Below are 13,648 nucleotides of genomic sequence, written 5' to 3'. Positions count from 1 at the left end.
CTGCTTCTCAGAGAATGGTGTTTTGGTCACTCGCCAGCCCGCGTTCTATCGCACCATGGGCTGTTTGGGCATCGAGAAACTTCTGTATGCATTATGAAAATAAAACTGAGCAAAAATATAAACAGAAATTATATTTTTTTAAAGGAAAGACACAATTACAACTTTTAAAAGTTATCCTGGGAAACACGGTTTCAGAAACTATTCTCGGGCCGTCGGTGTCTTCTCTTGCTAGCTTCAGTATCTGCTCCATGTCAAGCCTGATGACCTGATTAGTTGTGCTTATCAGAGTCCCCTGAGAACAGCGAGGCCACAGCATACACACTGTGCTACTGGCCTAGCAGTAAGAGCTCCATCAGAGAGTCTGGCACGAGGACTAACTGGAAGTATGCCCGTCTTATGATGACCAGAAATTTCACTTTCACTGACTGAAATCTACTCACAGAACAGAAGAAATGTTACCAGGAGCTTAGTTTGGGCCCTAGAAGTCTCTAAGCTCTTTTATCAGGGGGAAAAAAAGACAACTGCAATTTTATCTTATAATCTATTTCCCCAGAAACCAGATCTTTCTTAGGGAAGAATGTTTCTTTTTTGCAAACCCTAAGATACCTTTAACAGAAACTCTTTGAAAGTCGTTTGAAAGGCTGTCAGATACCTCTTATTTATCACGGCAAACAGAGATCTCATTTCCTTTGGTGTGGCTGCAACCTTCACTGGGTATCAGTGAGTGCCTGCAATGCTACCCCTGCAGATTCCACATCTGCGTCTGAGCAGCCCCCATTATCCAATATTTGAAAGAGATCCGGGAAGATGTCCACCTCTGTCAATTAAGAGAGACCGCAGTGTCCTGCACACAGTAGGCATTCAGCAAACATTAGTTAGCCCCACGCTGGCTTCCCCCACCACCCCAGTCCCTTTTATTTGAAGGAAAATCTAAAATTGGATGACCTGGAGGCTGCGAGGGGATAATACAGTTCCCAGCACTATTTTCTTAGTTTGCAGCCAAAACAGATTCAGAGGAACTACAGATAAAACATTCAGGTGGAAATATTCAGCGGATCGTTTGAAAAAATAGAGCCAAATTTAAGAATAAATTTAGGAACTGGGGATATAAATTGTGAAATCATCTACCTAGAGGTTTGTAATGAAGCTGTGGTAGTGAATGAGTTTCCCGAGAAAATGTAAGAAAAAGAAGGTGGATGAGGGAAGAACCCCACATTTAATCATGGAAGAAGGAACAGAGCTCTGAAAAGAAAACAGAACATGCAGTCAATGAGCTAGGAAGAAAATGAATATTTTCTTCTGAAAATACCGTCTCCTGAGCCACAGAATGGTGAGAGATAAGAAATGTCTGTCCTTATAAGCCACTTTTAATAGAAGCTGCAAGTGACTTTCAAAAAAGGAGGTTAATTGTGTTAAAAAACTACAAAACATTCGAGGAAGAGAGGGGCTGAGAAGATGTCGCTGATGGTGGGAAGAAGCTAGTTAACCTTATTACTAGAGTAGCTGCTGTAGAAACTGGCTGGCAAGAATCAAAAAGTGAATCCAGGAGAAGGAACCGGAGATGATGAAAAAAGCTCGTCTTCCAAGAGACCTGAAGGCAGTGGGAAGAAGGGCACTAGCTCAGTATACACAAGGGGCGGCAGAGCTAGAGTTGCCGTGAGGTGCACATGCTGAGCCACACCGCACATCTTATAAGTGCGGTAGATTGCAAAAGGGGCGCAGAACCCGTCCTTCCCTGTCGGCCTGCTCCTTTGTACTGTGACTTTGTAGCACCCCCCATCAAGATATGGAGTCTGTTCTTCCCCGGAATCTGAATCTGGCCATGTGACTTGCTATGGCCTCTAGGACGTTAGGAGACATGACACAAGTAAAGGCTTAAAGGTGTCTGCATAGTTCACTTTCTCTCGGCCACCATGTGAACAGGCTGGGCTTGTCTGCTGGAGGACGAGAGAGAACATGGAGCGTGAGTCCAGTTCCATAGAACCTGCCCAGACTAGAAAAACTGTCTCCTGAACCACAGAATGGTGAGAGATAAGAAATGTCTGTCATCGTAAGCCACTATACTTTTGGATGGTTCGCTACACAGCCAAAGCTGCCTGATACAATGAGATTCCTTCCTTTCGCACTCATTGTCTGGACTAAATTAATTCTGAAGTAATAGTGTGAGACAAGAGTGCTGGGCGACATCATCTTAGAAAATGAAGAACAACAAAACTTGCAGATGCCTACCAATAGTAATGTTTTATCTGGTGATCAGACCCCCAAAATCATAAACATCCACAATATAGCTGTGAATTTAGTTAGGTCAGCTCCAATGTAAAAGAGGCCCACACATCAAGGAAATTCCTTGCCACAAAGTCTGTGTGATTTATTAATGGCAGAAGCATAGGTCATTTCTAAGCCTTTACACCATAACCTGGTGATACAGATTTCTGTAGAAATATGGTGGCTGTTTTAAAAAGATGGGTGATTTCACAACGGCTATCAAGTCACACAAGGGTTACAGATGATATGTCAGGCGCATTATTGGTTAAAGCAGAAGGACTAGAAACCAGCACATATGTGGGACCTCGGGTTAAGAGCAGAAGCCACCATAGTGGTCACAGGCTGGCAGGGAGGACAATCACCGCCTCTAGGTCCAGGAAAGATTGCAACAGGACCCCGTATATTTTACTACCCCAAGGACATCTCATACTGCTGCCTAGTAGTACAGCTGACGTTCACAGCAACGACTCAGAGCCCTCAAGGATACGTTACACTATGTTCAGTATAGTCTGTTCCGAGTCCAAGAAGAATAGAATCCATTTTATTACAATTTCCATAAAAATAGCTAAAGTTTCAAAAAGCTTGGTGTTTAAAAGGTCTAAGCTTCAGTTCACTGGAAAACTCACTTCTTTGTGACACCTCATTTTCTAACGATACAAATTGATGAGGTATTAATTTAGGCATATTCATTTGGCATTATAATGGATCCTAAGACTATATATAACATGACAATTACTTTCAGGAACAGAAAGGAAGCGTTGTCCAGAAAATGGAGAGTAGAATGCCACTTTGTTCAAATTAGGAAGCAGGCATTGATGTGATTTCATTTTTTTTTTTACATCTGTCAACATTCTGTGGCCGCCACTGGTTTTAGTTCACGTTCCCCTGGGGCCAGATGCTGTCATTACCACTTTGCTCCTTTACTCAGCAAGTACCAGCGTGGCCTTTGGTCTTTGTTCAGCAGTTTCAGGGCTTAGATGGCCTACATAAAGAGTCCTTCCTTAGCAAGCCTGTATCTTTAACTCCCAATCCTCCTCTAGCTTTACCATTCTTCCCTGAATATGGCATAATTCTTGTCATCACTGTTCTCATCACTAAAAAACATTCATTGAGAGCCAACACACCGGTTTCTGTGTAGGACACACCAGTTGTTCCTCGGCCCTTTGTCCTATCTTGTCTAGTACATCATCCATCAGGTCTAATTTTAGGACCAAATTCCCGTACCCCAGGCTAAAGGCGCTCATCACCTCGTTCTCTAATCCAGGGGTCACTGCACTGAGCTGTAAGTTTATGGAATATAGTATTCTCTTGGAGCTTTATTAAGTTCCCAACTTTTCAATCAACTTTCCTACTTGACCTAATACTCTTCAAATACCAGCTCTGCTGCCTGGGATTCTGCTTTGGATATAAGTGTTTCTAAATGCAATGCGGCCTATTTTCAAAAAGTAGACTTTGATGTAGGACCTGGGTTCTAGTCCTAGCTCTGTCCCACAGTAGTTACATGACCTAGCCCTGAGCCTCAGCATCTTTCTCTCCATAAGGCAGTCACTGCAATGGGTACATCAGATAATTCCCATACATGGAGCCCCCAGTATGGTTCCTGCCACACAGGAGACAATAAATATTGACTCCTTACATTTTTTCCTTCCTTAATGATTAATCTATGTCCTTTTGCATTTTGCTTCCTTTTAACTAAGGCCATGGCTAACAAAATTTTTCCAATTATTTTTATGAATTTTCAGCTTCTCACCAAGTATACAGCAGAGTGGGGAGGGCTGGATTAGCAAAACTGTAAACTGCTCTTGATTACAAAGAGGCTAGTATTTGAGATCGCACCTTCCAAACTTTCTATATACCATGCTTTCCAACTCTCATGAACTCGTGCCCTTTAAACAGCCCCCAAATGTTGGAAGAACTTATAGAATAAAACTGTTTTTTCTCTCTCCCAACCTTCAGAAGCTTTGGCTTCCAAAATAGGAATGTCTGTCCTCCAGAATGAATTGTAAATGTTCCTTCTGCTCTTGTAATGCCCACCTTCACTTCTCCCCTCAAGAATGAGAATTGGGATTGCAGATGGAATTAAGGTTGCTAATTGACTTTATAGTAGGAAGATCAGCCTGGATTCTCTGGGCAGGCTCAGCGTCGTCACAAGAGCCCTCAACTGTGGAAGAAAGATAGAAAAGAGTCAGAGCAAAGGAAAGAGATGCGAGAACTCCACCCACTGTTGCTGGTTTTGAAGATGGAAGAAAAGGGCCATGATACAAGGAATGTGGGAAGCTTCTAGAAGCTGACAAGTACAAGGAAAGGGATTCTCTCCTAGAACCTCTAGAAAGGAACGCAGTGCTACCAAAACCTTGATTTTAGCCCAATGAGACACATTTTGGACTTCTGAACTTTAGAACTGTAAGATAATAAGTTCATGTTTTAGTTACTAAATATTTGTTCTTTTTTTTTTTACAGCAGCAACAGAAAACTCATACTGGTGGTAAATTATAAGTGAATATTTGCTCAAAATAAGACTATCTGAAACTAGGAGAGACAGAGATGGCTTTAAATGGCAATTTTAAGATTTTTTCCCCCATATCATCCAGTGTGGGCAAACCTGGATAACGAGGATTAGATTGTCTATAGAAAATACAAAAAACAAAACAACAAAAAAGTGATCTTTCGGCTTTTCACGCTCCTAAGTATAGTGGGTTAAATTTGGGATCTTGTTGCACCTTTGTTCTGAGGCTTGATTTTCTACTAAAACCAACTCCCCTTGGAAGAGTCACACACTACACTTTTCAGAATGAATGAGTTTATCGGAAAATAGGGCTTGAGTGAAGGAAGAATGAAGGACACAGAGCCAGGGCTTGAGCATCCAGATTCCTGGGGTGGGGGTGGGGGCGGAGGAAGGCTGGTCCTGACACAGAGGTGTAGGGAACCGCCCCCAAACGTGTCAAACCAATCGCTGTCCTTGAGCAGAGCTGTTATCAGCCCCACTCAACACTGCTCTTAACAAAGAGTCTCGGAGGTGCCATAAACTCTGCATCGTGTGGCACTGTGCGCAGAGGAGTTCATTATGCCCACCAGCGAGACCAATCGCTTCACATTACTTAGGGCTTTCACATCCGCACTGCTTCTTTCCACGGCATTTTAGGGACCTGTGGTTTTGGCTCTGTAATTGGAGTCCCACATTTCATCACTGTTCTCTGACCCTCCAAAGTCAAGGCTTTTTGAATAAAAAGTTATTTTTAATTTTTAAAATAAACTTTCTGTCACCAGACTCATCAATTAGCATTCTTTGCTCCCGAAAGGACTCTTAACAATATGATGTTAAAACAACTCTGAGTAAGTAGTAATGAAACATCACATTCTGAGCGTGCCCTTTCCCACCACATGGGAAGAACTGCCAGGGATTTCTCATTTCAAAGACACACGAATGCATGGGGTACTTTAAGAGCGACTACACAGGCACCTGCCTGCTCTGGAGCTCACCTCTCATTTAGCAGTGGTCCCTGTTGACAACAGGGAGTGGGGAATAAAACAGCATCATCGCGGGAGGAAGCGGGTGAGTCTAGTGAGTGCCAGTCACTGGGAGGCAGGATAAGCGCCAGATCGGGCAGCAGATTAAGTGCGTTCAAGGTCACTCTAACACTGCGACTCCTGAAGGTTATTTACCCTCTCTGTACTTCTAGGTCTATACAAGAAAAGAAGGTGGGGTGAAAATAATAGTGCCTGCCTCATAGGGTCAGTGTGATAATTAATTCATATAAAACACTTAGTTCTAGGTGGAAAATGACAGCTTGATGAATACCGGTCCTTTTTATACAGAACCCAAAACTTGAGAAATCAACATCTTTGCCAGAGCACAAATATTTTTCTACTTTATTGTCCATTTTTGCTAAACATCAAGATAAATGTTTAGCTCGCTTTGATCCCCTCCTCACCTGAGGCTGGGGTCCCTGGAAACACCTGAGTAGACTGATGCTGTGGCCAGCGTCCCTTATCAGGCCTCCTTTTCTGTTGCCCAATCCCTGCCTTTCCCAATGTGGTTCCAATATCAAAGTATTTAGCCCAACCGTTCCAGAGGAGTTTGGACTTTCTCTTCATTTGTGCTTCTTGAAATAATATGCTCCTGAGGCACAGACTGTTCCTTCATCACTAAAAAAGGTCAACCATTTATTAGCCTGTGTATAAACACGACAACAAAGGAGGCCTTGTAAAAATGGAATGTTCGGCTTGGAAGGAACACAGGAGTTCCTCTTGAGTGTGGCAGATGCCCTTGGATTCCATCCCCTTTAAACACACCATGTTAATGTCACTGTTTCTTTCTGGATTCTAGAGCCCTACTTTAAATCCCCAGGATTCTTGATTTATACAGTCTATAAATGCAATCTTGTTTTCATTCAAACACATTAACAGTTTCTACAGATAAACTCATTCTAGAATGATAAGTAGAAGGTAGACTCTCCTGTGTGTCACATAATCACTTGGTATAAAAAGGGGAAATGACTTTTCTTTGTTCACCAGCAGCCATTTCATACAAACGTTAGTCCCACTCTTTGGGGAAGAAACCAAGGCAAGCCCAGACTCTGGTTTCCTCTTTAGATGTCCTCTTCAGGTGACGTTAACCCAATGCAGAGCTCTCTGCCACCGTGCTTTTCAAATCCACTGTGGCAGCCGACCGCCATCTACATTAGCCTGTTCCCTGACTGGAACCCTAATCCTTTCAGATAATATGTATTATCTCGATTTGTAAAACATAGCCTCGGATTCAGCGACATGCATAATTTGAGTTTAAAAACGTTCTCAAATTTCCACATTGTCTCTTTCTAACCTGTTGTTGGTGCTGCTCTTTACAGAAAATTCTTTTGCTTTCCTTATCCAGGGAGTGGAGGAGAGATGGGCTCCATAAAAAGGGATTTTCTAGCCAGTCTCAGGTAAATCTTATTTTGGAGAATGGTGATCCTGTTCTGTTTCCCTTTAAGGCTGGCAGAGTAAAACTATCCATCTCTGATTGAAGAGCCCAGATTTTGTCTGTGGTGGGGGCTGCAGGTACGTAGGGCTCATTAAAACCAGTTCGATCACTGCATTCCAGCTCCTGCTAAGACAGTCTGAGAACATTCTATGCGAATAAAAGAGTTGCTGGTTGTTGTCATCTTCTCTTTCTCCTTCCTCTTCCTATCTTCTCCCTCCAGGTCTCCTTCTCCATTCTCCTCTTCCTCTTTCTTCTTTTTCTTCTTAACCTGACTTACGTTTTTGTCCAGGCTGACCAAGGAAGCAACCAGGCCTGGAAAAGGATCTGCAACTAAATACTTATTTTTCTGTCAGGAATTTCCTTGGTGCAGGGTGGGAAATCACGTGACAGTGCTTTTTCAACTTAATGTCAACTTGTATTATTTCGTAACCGGACAAGCGAACTGTCAGCCCTGAAATTCAGCAGTCTACCCTTCTCAGAGGAAGTACAAGGTACGTTTCATTCAAGCAAATGAAACAAATGTCTGCTCTCATGGGCTGGCACCAACTTACTTTTCTATTTTCTTTTTCTACTATACTCCTCACTTGCTCAGCACACACAGGCGTGCACGCGCACACACACACACACAATGCTATTAGCACATCATATTATTCCCTTTTCTCTGAGCTCTAACTAGGTGAATAAATGAATGAAATAAGCTGTGCAATTACAACCTGTGCCTTTTGCTTACACATTCTCTGTTTTGAATACTACCCTTGCCGCTCTCCCATTTTTATTGAGGAAATTTTTACTCATCTTTCGAGGCTCGGCTTGCTGCTGCCTCTTCCTGAAGTCCTCGCTCAGTATCGCTCTATCCTTCTCCCTTATACTCAGTGTTTACTTCTTAAAGGTCACCATCATTCTGCTTTTGTTTGCTATTTTTTGTTTGGTTGTACTCCTCTCTCCTTACAATCTAAAAAAAGACATTTCATGGTAGGAAATGTCTTTTTCATCTCTGTATCTCAAAATCTAGCATAATGGCTACTATAAGATAAACACTGAAATGCTTAATGTCTTGGTGTCCTGTTTGTTAAGCTCTGGGAGAATACGGTCAAATTCCAGGTTTGGGGGCCAGATAGAATGTCCACCAAAGAAGATACAGGAGTAGGAGTTTAAGGCGAATGTGCATCCTGAGGTAGATATCAGGTAGTCATTTGAATCTATAGGTCTGGAGCTGAGGAGAGGTCAGAACTAGATATACAGAGCTGGGAGTTACCAGTGTAGAGGTGATAATTAAAACCATGGGAGTGGGTGAGAGCTCTGAAGAAGACGCTATAGAGTAAGAACTGAAGAGAGCTGAAGACAAACTAAGGAAAGTCAGCAATGGACAGGATCCAGCAGTGGACTCTGAGAAGGAATAATTTGAAAAATAAGTAGAGAACAAGAAGGGAGTGGAGTCATGAAAGCTAAGGGAGAAGTCAAGTCCAAGAAAGATGGACTGGTGATGAGGGTAGCAACTAGAGTACCAGTCAATATAGGGTTTTTAAAGGAGGAAAGTGATACTTTTTTTTGGAAGGTTCTTATTTTCAAAAATAAAACAAATAGTTGGTAATTAAAATGTAACAGGTCTAGGAACTACCTCTCATTAAGACAATTACAGACCTCTTCAAATCTTACCAGATAAACCATATTCCAATCTGCATTTCCTTGATCCTCCCTTATAAAAGAGATGACAGGAATATGAGAGAAACTTTTGTCCATGCCCTGTGAGTACATTAGAGTGACTGGGACGCTCTAAATCAGAGGCACTCCCTAGATGACAAAGCCCTTTCTTGTTATGGGGTCATGAGAGCGGGTTCTCAAGGAGGACCTTTGAGGCATCAGTCAAATTACCCATCACTGAGCCTCCAGGAGAGTAAGAGAAGAAGAGCTCTTAAAACAGAATGCCCTGAGATAAGTATTCGGATACATTACTGTGATGATAATGGTTATCACAATTTAATTTATGTTAATTGGTATTATTTTATTTATATTAAAAGAAAATATGGCCTCTTTCTAAAATAGGTAAAATTGATATCAAAACAGAAGCAATTACATTTATTTCTTATTTTATTTTGGGGGAGGAAGGGAGACCCATCTGTCTATTCTTCTGTTCATTCTTTCAATCACCTACCCATCCACCTATCTGTCTACACGTCCATCCAAACCATTTTTAAGGCCCTTTTATTTATTGGGCTTTATGCGAGTCCTTGAGCCTATGAAAGAGGAGCAGGACCAGATCCCAGACCAGTTTCCATCCAAGATATAGGAATTTGATTTAAAACATCATTAAAATTAGGCAAGGGATCAGGGCATATATCAAATTCTTTTAAAATAAAACCCAGAGATACACCTTAGGCATCATCTCTGTACTTCTTTAGTAAACTAATGCTTCCTCACATTATTGCTATCACTGATAAATGTCAAAGGGGAGGGTGATATTTTTGGAGTGTTTTTTTTTTTTTTTACCCTATTACAAAAATAGATTATAAACACATACACATATGTCATAGAAAGAACTTAGGCTAATATTTCTATACAGGGACGAAAATTAGCATATTTTTAAAGTTCACAGTTACATTCTTATTGTCAGTTCTAATCATCTGTCGGTTTGAACTCCTTATCTTATGATAGCTATCAAAACCTATTGGTATGCTGTATTCTGCTTAAATTTCACAAGGGTATACAAATTTTATAGTCAGAGTTCCTGAAGGAGACTGTGATTAAGTATTTTCATAAAGCCATCTTCATAAAGGCACCGCACTAAATTAAACCAACAAATAATGATCCCTAACAACAAAACAAAGCTATGACTGAACTTAGGTCTATGAAGGTTTTAGTTTTTGGTAGTTTTTCCCTATTTGGGACGTTAGTTGAAGCCAGTATTTAATTACAGTTTACAAGAGGCACATGCTTTGGAGAAAGACCACCATATACACTAAGGCAAAGCACAAATGAGTCAAAGCTATGCACGCTGCCATGCTACTCTCCCATAGGCCTCTATGCTCCTTTTGGAGAGCTGTTGGTGCCTCCAGTGTTGGGGAGGACACTGAGGTTAATCTGCTGCCTAGAGGAGTGAAAGATGCAATGCCTTTCATGAGGGTCTCCAGAGGAAGTTAAGGCTTCTACAACCTTGGAGTGCACACCCTCATAGAACAGCCCCTGACTTGATCTGCTGGCAGTTGTAACGTCATATTGGACACTATCCTATGCTTTATTTAATTCGAGGAGATTGTTGGGCACAGTATCAAATAGCAGGTACAATGGCTGCGGGAGCTTTTATTATTCATCACAGCCTGATGTGTAAAGACTCAGACTGGCAGAATATTCAAATCATAAACCATCTTCCTACTCCCCTTGAACAGCATGAATTAGTCAGCTTTGCTGCTATAACAAACAACTCTGAAAATCTCCGTTACAACTATAAAGGCTTTTTCTGTGATCTGGAATGAAAAAGTCAAATGCATTAAAACTGGCCTCATGTCTTCATTCCAGATTCAGGCTGAAAGAACAGTCTATTTTTGGACATGCGATTCTTATAGCCAAACAGAAAATAAGATAACTAGCTGACTGAAACATACATACAATGGCTCCGTCTTAGTCAGTTTAGGCTGCTCTAACAAAAATACCATAGACTGAATGGCTTAAGCCACAAACATTTATTTCTCCCAGATTAAGGCACCTGTAGATTCAGTGTCTGGTGAGGGCTCTGCTTCCTAGTTTGTGGACAGCCGTCTTCTCACTGTATCCTCACTTGTCTTAGGGAGAGACCATCTCTCTCATGAGTCTCCTTTTATAAAGGCACTAATCTCATTCATAAGGGCTCCACCCTCATGATCTAATTACCTCCTAAATACCACCGCATTGGGGGTTAGAGCTTCAACATATGAATTTTGAATGGAAATAAACATTCACTCCATGGCAGGCTCTTAAAGCTTTTGCTCAGATGAGGTACAGTCAAGGTTACCCATATATCACTGGACAAAGTACTCACATGCCCAAGCCTGACATCAGCAGAAATTGCATACTCCCCCCACAGAAGGCACAGCAAGTTGTGTAATCCTTTCTGAAGAGTTGTGAGCTGCTGAGAACGATAACACAATCTACTACGCCACTGTCTTTGCTGCAGCCCCACCCAATTCTCCAGTCTAATCCTTCGCCCCCTCCTTTCCCTGCCAGCTCAAGGAGGACAGGAGCGAGAGGAAGGCCGCAGGAGAAGCGAGGCTGCAGCAGCTGTCACTTCCACCCTTCCCTGTTTTGCACCATCAGCCTCTGATCTGAGTGCAGAAGGCAGAGTGGGTTGGGAAGGAGAACTGCGGATGAGGTGGAAGGCAAATGAGGGAACTGAGACCTTTATCGTTAACTGGAGGGGCCACTCGAGTAGAGCCTGGGGCCAGAGAGTCACTTGTGCATCCTAGAGGGCTGTGCCTGAGAGAACGTAATTAAGCCCACTCCTCAAAGCCAGCATCCTCTTCAATTAATATTTACTGAGCACCCACTGAGACACTGGCCCTAGACTCAGAACTACAAACTCTCTTGGGCTGGGAAAGGCTCTGACTCATTTGCACATTAAAAAGCACACAGACAGTGGAAACCCACCTTTTTCCCCTTCCCAGTCACCCGGGGAGAGAACTAACGCTTCTTCATTCATGTGTGGAATCCCAATTAAACATAGTAAACAAAGGGAACTTCTTACATTGTAATTTTCCTCCCTCTCCCTTGCTTTATTTGCAGTCGGATTTATTGCTCAAGAATTGCCTCCTTTAAGCATCATTCCCTATTAACCAGAGAGATAAAAGCCATAAAGAGAAGGGAACTCCTTCAGTTCCCTTTGCCAGTTGTGAGACAGAGCAGCGCCTTTACAAGGGGAGTTGACAGCTGTTGACTGAGACTGCCTGTCCTGCACCAGGGCCGTGCTCATGCTCTGAATGCAAACTGCAGCCATCAGAGACAGAGCAGGGTTTGATAACTGCTTGGGCCCAGAGCAAATCTGCTTGGGCACTAGAAAAGATTTTGTGTCGTTTTAAAGCAGATGTATGTTCTTAACGTGGTTGGTTTGTAAAGCAATAAAACATGATTTCCCGCCCCCCCTTCCCGCCTCTTAGCCTATCACAACTGTTGGAGTAAATAGTGTAACTTAAAACAGGGTGATTCTATCACGATTCCACGTAATACTTAGCCCGTATAACCGGATGAAACTTAAATTAGCATCATATATCGAAGGCATTTCATTTTCTCACATACAGTACAATATTAGGAGCAAACAACATATGTCTCCATGGTTATAAACAAAGGTGTCATGTTTGCAAAACAGATCCTATGTGTAGAACATCTATAAATGGGACAAAATATGGGGTTTTCGTTGGTTGAAATGGTGTTAAATATTTCAATCTGCATGATCTTTATAAGAAACGTTTTTCGCCTTCTCTGTGAATACCAATAAGGACTGTCTTTACCTTTGGCCGAACTAGAGGTCTTGGCTCAGTTCTTCCTCTGTGACCTTGAGTCCGAGCTTCTGTCTCTTCACCTGTGAAATAAGATTGTTGAGACGGATCAGTTTTTCTCCAGGTCTATTCTGGGGAACACTGTTTCTGAGGAAATGACTGTGGAGTAACATTTTTAAAAGAACGTTCATGTTCAAATAAGTTTAGGAGCTGCGACATTTAACAAAACTAAACACATGTCTCTACTCAGAGCTTTAGTATGCTAACAGTATTCACTGTGATTCTTCAAGAGGAGGATACAGTATGCATTGTTTCTCTAATTTTTTTTTAACCAGAAAACTATTTCTTGCAATCATTTCTCAGAATCAGTCTAAATATTAGACTTTAAAGACCCTGCAGTTTATGATGTTCCGTGTTTCTACTGCCTGTTTTCCAGTATCTCTTATCATGTCAGGGCTTCCATCTGCAAAGTGACAGTCAATTTGTTCTTCATTCTCTTTTCCCCTGCAATTTGTTTTGAAAATTGTAAACCCACAAAAAGTTGAAAGAATAATACAGTAAGTATATACTCTTCACTTAGATTCAATAATTGTTAACATTTTGCTCCAATTTCTCTCCACCCCCAACACTTTATGTACTATACGTATAATTTTACTGCTGAACTATTTGAAATTAAATTGCAGACTTCATGATACTTTATCCCTAAATATCTCAAGACGTATCTCCTAAGACAGGAACATTTCCACACAACCTGAATCATTACTACACATAAGAAGTTTAATATTGATTAATATCTAATGCATACTCTATATTTAAAATTGACCCCAAATGTCCTTTATAATTTTTTAAAATCCAGGATCCATTCAGGGTTCACACATTGGATTCGGTTATGTCTCTGCCTCTTTCATCTAGGGCCATCTCCCTAACTTAGTCATCTTTCATGAAATTAACTTCTTTG

General features: G+C 41.6%; 1 protein-coding gene across 2 annotated transcripts in view; it reads right to left on the bottom strand.

The window, feature by feature from the left end:
• Positions 1–13,648, bottom strand: part of JADE1 (jade family PHD finger 1) — a 297,514-nt gene that overhangs the window by 135,292 nt on the left and 148,574 nt on the right. For both annotated transcript variants that reach the window (XM_039879621.1, XM_039879633.1), the window contains exon 4: positions 12,703–12,773. The gene's annotated coding sequence lies outside the window, so the exon portion shown is untranslated. The remainder of the gene's footprint in view (positions 1–12,702; positions 12,774–13,648) is intronic.

The sequence above is a fragment of the Pteropus medius genome, unplaced genomic scaffold (genome assembly GCF_902729225.1).
Source record: "Pteropus medius unplaced genomic scaffold, Ma_sr-lr_union100, whole genome shotgun sequence".
Lineage (NCBI taxonomy): Eukaryota > Metazoa > Chordata > Mammalia > Chiroptera > Pteropodidae > Pteropus > Pteropus medius.
This window is presented reverse-complemented; position numbering and strand designations above follow the sequence as displayed.